Raw genomic sequence first — 5879 nt, 5'->3', positions numbered from 1 at the left:
GAAGAGATGATCATCAACCATACTCAAATGTTGTGGTTTCAGATAGATCCAATGAGCTCTACTGACAGCAGAGCACAACAACAAGCATGCAGCACTTTGTATTTATGACTATTATGACCATACATTATGACTATTACAGACTGTGGTTCACCGACTCTGTTAAAGGAATATTTCACCCAAAAATTACAATTTGCTGAAATTTGCTGGAAAGTTTGTGCCTTCATCAGAACCGATTTGGAGAAATTTAGCATTAAATCACTTGCTCACACCAGTGGATCCTCTGCAGTGAATGGGTGCCGTCAGAAGAGTCCAAACAGCTGATAAAAACATCACAATATTTCACAAGTAATCCACACCTCTCCAGTCCATCAATTAACGCCTTATGAAGTGCAAAGCTGCATTTGTAAGAAAAAAATCAGTAAGGCATTTTATATGAAAGCATCGCTTCTGGACATAATACCAGTCCATAATCCATAATAACGCTTCCTCAGGTGAAAATGTCCATCCCTTGTTGTCTTCTCACATCAAAATCCCCAACATATTTGTTTACATTTACATTTATTCATTTAGCTGACGCTTTTATCCAAAGCGACTTACAATTGCTATATATGTCAGAGGTCGCACGCCTCTGGAGCAACTAGGGGTTAAGTGTCTTGCTCAGGGACACATTGGTGTCTCACAGTGGATTCGAACCCGGGTCTCTCACACCAAAGGCATGTGTCTTATCCACTGCGCCATCACCACCCCAGAGCTGTTTAGAGCTGTTTTGGACCGTTTTCACTTGTAAACAGTGCTTGATCTGTGCACACTTCTCTCCTGATTAAGACGAGATGACTTTTTCACTGGAGGAAGCAATATTATGGATAAAGGACTTCAGTGGATTGCTTACATGTGGATACTGTGATGTTTTTATCAGCTGTTTGGACTCTCATTCAGAGACTGCAGAGGATCCATTGATGAACAAGTGATGTAACACTCAATTTCTCCAAATCTTTTCAGATGAAGATACAAACTCATCTTGGATGGCCTGAGGGTGGGTAAATTGCTTTAAAAGAAAGCATTTATTTGTAATTATAAAGTTGAGAGATTTATTGACCACCACTGGATCACTAAAGCTTGGAATGTACAGAGTTAGTCTATACAGTATATATACAGTATATATATATATATATATATAATAATATATATTAGGGCTGCACAATTCACACAAATCACCCACATTTACCACAGTTTTACTGCAGTAACACGGTAACTACTAATGGTACGGTGGCAGAAAAGTAGGATATTCTTATTGAGTATTATTATATTATTAATATACTAAATGTGTTAAAGGAGTAATGGAATATAATTACATTATTTTGTTAATTATTCTATCAATTGATGTGGATTTGTAATTGACAATGTCTTTAGGCTACTGTTTTTCAATGCAAACACCATATAAACCTAGTTAGGCTACTTTTTTACCATGGTGATGAGGTGCTGTACTTTTGGTTATGTATGAAAGATGAGGCTGTCACAGTTTTGACAATGGTACTGTCAAATGTACATCTGCATCCCAACTCAAGCTCCTGCTTCTCTGAACTCAAGCTCCTGTTAATGTGCATTTCTAAAGATGAAACTTGTAATATTACATGTTCAATGCTACCAAATCAGGTGCTGGTGCCACTGCTCTCCAATCAGTCAGTCTGGAGCCCTGATAATATAAATTGTATTGTAAAATGTTACTGTAATTTGAAATTTCGGCTGTTTAATTGTAAATGAAATATATAGCTTTAGTAAACTATTTTAGTATAACATTATTATACCATGCATAATTTTACCTTTTTTTGTTTAAAGAAGAAACCAAACCAATGTACAATTAACATTTGAGGCTCAATGCTATAGAAAAGCAATAAAAGTTCAGGAAGAGTGTTTTCAGCCTTTTTTTAAATATATATTTTATATAAAAATATGGCATGCAGCTTCAAACAATGGCATAAATCTGTTCAAAATAATCATTATTAATAATCGCAATTACAATCTCAAGGGAATAATCAATTATGATTTTTGTCATAATGCGGTAAATGTTGAACGTCACGATTAAACCCGGAAAACAGGTCTCATTGCTTCCGCTTCTCGGAGAGTGCATTAATAACAGTATTAAATAATAGTGATATCAATGGACTTTTAAGGTAATCAGTTAAATTAGCTAGCTGTTTTTATTATTGACACTTTATTCGACTTATATATAAATGTTAGTGAAAATAATAAAAATAAAAAAACATTTATTAATCAACCCACATATGTGATAGACATTAGTTATGATTATCTTTAATGTCTACTTTGAAGGCATCTTGAGTAAAACAGCTTCATATTTAACGAGGCATATGCAAAATGCGTGAACCGGAAGCAACAAGACCAGGTTACCAGAATACGGAAGTCTGTTGCGCATATATCCAATCGTGCAGCCCTGATATATGTATATATATATATTGTAGCGGGCTGAAGAATCACACAACAAGGGAAGGTGCAAGAAAGGCCCCGGAGGGTGTGTTTATTGTGCCAATCCGTGAATAAAAGTGCCAACGTGTCCGGGTGCTCGACTTCCGTGCCCTGTGATCCTCTTCTCCTGCCGTCTGGGTGCTCGTTGTGGTCGCTGTACGAGTGCAGAGTGGCGGGCTGGTCGGTCAGGTGCTGCTGTCTGTGGAGCAAGAAGGACAATATCAGTTGGCTTGCTTCTGGAGACATTTCTCCCCCTTGTGTGTGGCAGAGTGGCTTTTGTAGCTGTCTCCGGAGCGGCCTCAGCTGTGACCGATCAGACCGCGGTGATTGTGAACAGGTGTTCCTCCTCCGTTGCCAGGGCGACGCTGATAGGTGCTCGGGACCCGCGTCACACTCCCCCCCCCTAAGCGTCGTCCTGGTCCCGCGAGATAGGGGGGAGATGGGGATTGAGGGGGGGGGGTAAACCCTGACAGACCTGCGAAAGCTGCCCAGATCCGCGAGAGTCCGTCAGCGTTGGCGTTGGCTGCCCCGGCCCGATGGCGTACGGGCGGATTTGTGTCTACCTTTTGAGTGCAGGTGAGGACACATTCGAGCTGCATTCGGTGCAGCTGGAGCTGGAAGCCGTGAAGAAGCAGATCCACGACCTGGTGGAGAAGCAGGCCCAGCTGAGAGAGCGGAGAGCCACGCTGGAAACATCCCGGGCTGACGCTCACAAGTCCGGGGTAAGTATACAGCACGCTGCTAACACTCCCACCACCTCTACTCCGTGTGTTTCTCTGCACAGACCCTGTGCACCCAAGACGCGATCTTCCCAGATGTCCTTCACTCCGGCGCCGGGACGCCAGGGACCCTGGGTGCACCAGCAGCAGAAGACGCAAGCCAGGCCCCGGGTGACAACCTCTCCCCCTCCGCCGCCTCAGGTCTTCGAGATCTCCACCCGGAACCGCTTCGCTCCCCTCCACGAGACGGAACACGACACTGTGATCGTCGGAGACTCCATCGTCCGGCACGTCCGTGCTACGTTAGCTGAAGATAAAGTGCACACTCACTGTTTCCCCAGTGCTCATGTTTTCAATGTTTCTGCGCAGATACCCGCGATCCTGAAGGGCGACGAGAGCATCGGTGCTGTCGTGCTGCAAGCGGGGGTTAACGACACCAAGCTGCGGCAGACGGAGACACTGAAGAGGGACTTCAGGAACCTGATCGAGACGGTACGCAGAACATCGTCCGCAACGACGATCATCGTGTCAGGACCGCTTCCCACGTATCGACGAGGACACGAAAGGTTCAGTAGACTTTTTGTTGTAATGAATGGTTATTATCATGGTGTAAAGAACAGAAACTGCTCTTTGTTAATAATTGGAATATTTTCTGGGAGCGTCCTAGGCTTTTCCGTGCTGATGGCCTGCACCCCAGCAGAGTCAGAGTGGAAATCCTGTCGCACAACATCTCCAGGACGCTACACTCCATCTGACTAGTAAAAACGTTCTGCGCCATGGTACAAGAGTTATACTCATTCTCTCAAGAAAGAAACTCGTAATCTTGAGAGCAAATGGAGAAAAACTAACTTGGAAGTTTTTAGAATTGCGTGGAAAAACAGTATGTCCAGCTATAGACAGGCTCTAAAAGCTGCCAGGGCAGAGCATATCTACAAACTCATGGATAATAACCAAAAGAATCCTATTTAGCACAGTGGCTAGATTAACAAATAAACAGACGCCACCTAAATATTCCCTCATAGTTTAATAGTAATGACTTTATGAATTTCTTTACTGATAAAATAGATAACATCAGAAATACAATAACAAATGTAGATTCTACTGCGTCTAGTATTTCTGCTTCATTCATCGCACCCAAAGAAAAATTGCAGTGCTTTACAACTATAGGACAGGAAGAGCTAAATAAACTTATCAGTGCATCTGAACCAACAACGTGTTTATTAGATCCTGTACCCACTAAACTACTGAAAGAGTTGTTACCTGTAGCAGAAGAACCGCTTCTCAATATTATTAACTCATCATTATCTTTAGGTCACGTAACAAAACCATTCAAGCTGGCAGTTATTAAGCCTCTTATTAAGAAACCACAACTAGATTCTAATGAACTGGCAAATTACAGACCCATTTCAAATCTTCCGTTTATGTCTAAAATTTTAGAAAACGTTGTGTCTGCCTAATTGTGCTCCTTCTTGCAAAGAATTATCTCTATGAAGAATTTCAGTCAGGTTTCAGGCCTCACCATAGTACAGAAACTGCACTTGTTAAAATTACAAATGACTTGCAGACCAAGGCTGCATCTCATTGCTAGTATTACTTGATGTTAGTACTGCGTTCGACACTATAGACCATGACATACTCATAGATCGATTACAAAACTATACTGGTATTCAAGGGCAGGCTTTAAGATGGTTTAGATCATACCTGTCCGATCGCTACCACTTTGTTCATTTAAATGGGGAGTTGTCTCAATTATCACCAGTAAAGTATGGAGTACCACAAGGATCTGTCCTAGGTCCTCTGCTATTTTCAATATACATGTTGCCCCTTGGTAATATTATTAGAAAATACGGGATTAGTTTTCATTGTTATGCTGATGATACTCAACTTTCTTAACAAGACCAGATGAAACTTCTAAACTATCTAAGATAATAGTGTCATGCTGCGGAGAGATGAGGAAGCGATTTGCAGGTGAAACAGATATTTATTGTAGTCAGACGGATATAACAGAAAACCAGGATGAATTGATGACAGATGACACAGGGACCGGATGGGCTACACAGCAGGATGGTGGTGACGAGACGGATCCGTGGTGAAGAGTGGGAATCCCCAACACGAACGAAGACACAGCAACACCGACACCGGACGATCACCTTGACATCAGACGGACGAACGGAGGAAACGTGACAGTCACTGAACAACACACAGGGAGACATCCAAAACGATCTGACAAAGGAGAGGAGAAACTGGTGAGTATTTATGGGTGAGTTAAGGAGCTGCAGCTGGTGCTGCTAACGAGGCTCAGCTGAGTGTAGTGAATGGTGATGGCTCGGCCACGCCCACACACGTACTACACACACACACACATGACAATACACGGGACAAGGAGGAAACAATGAATGAGTGAACCGTGACAGTACCCCTCCCCTAAGAACGCCTCCTGGCGTTCCCAGGTTCCCCTACCTGTCGATTGTAATCATCGATCAGAGAGTGGTCCAGTATGTCTCTCGCAGGTACCCAACTTCTCTCCTCCGGACCGTAACCCTCCCAGTCCACCAAGTACTGAAATCCGCGTCCCCTCCGCCTTGAGTCCAGTATACGATTTACCGAAAATGTGGGTTCCCCGTCTACGAGTCGCGGCGGGGGGGGAACCCGGGCTGGCGGATTAATGGGAGAATGAAA

Source organism: Barbus barbus (genome assembly GCF_936440315.1).
Source record: "Barbus barbus genome assembly, chromosome: 1".
NCBI classification, from domain to species: domain Eukaryota; kingdom Metazoa; phylum Chordata; class Actinopteri; order Cypriniformes; family Cyprinidae; genus Barbus; species Barbus barbus.
This window is presented reverse-complemented; position numbering follows the sequence as displayed.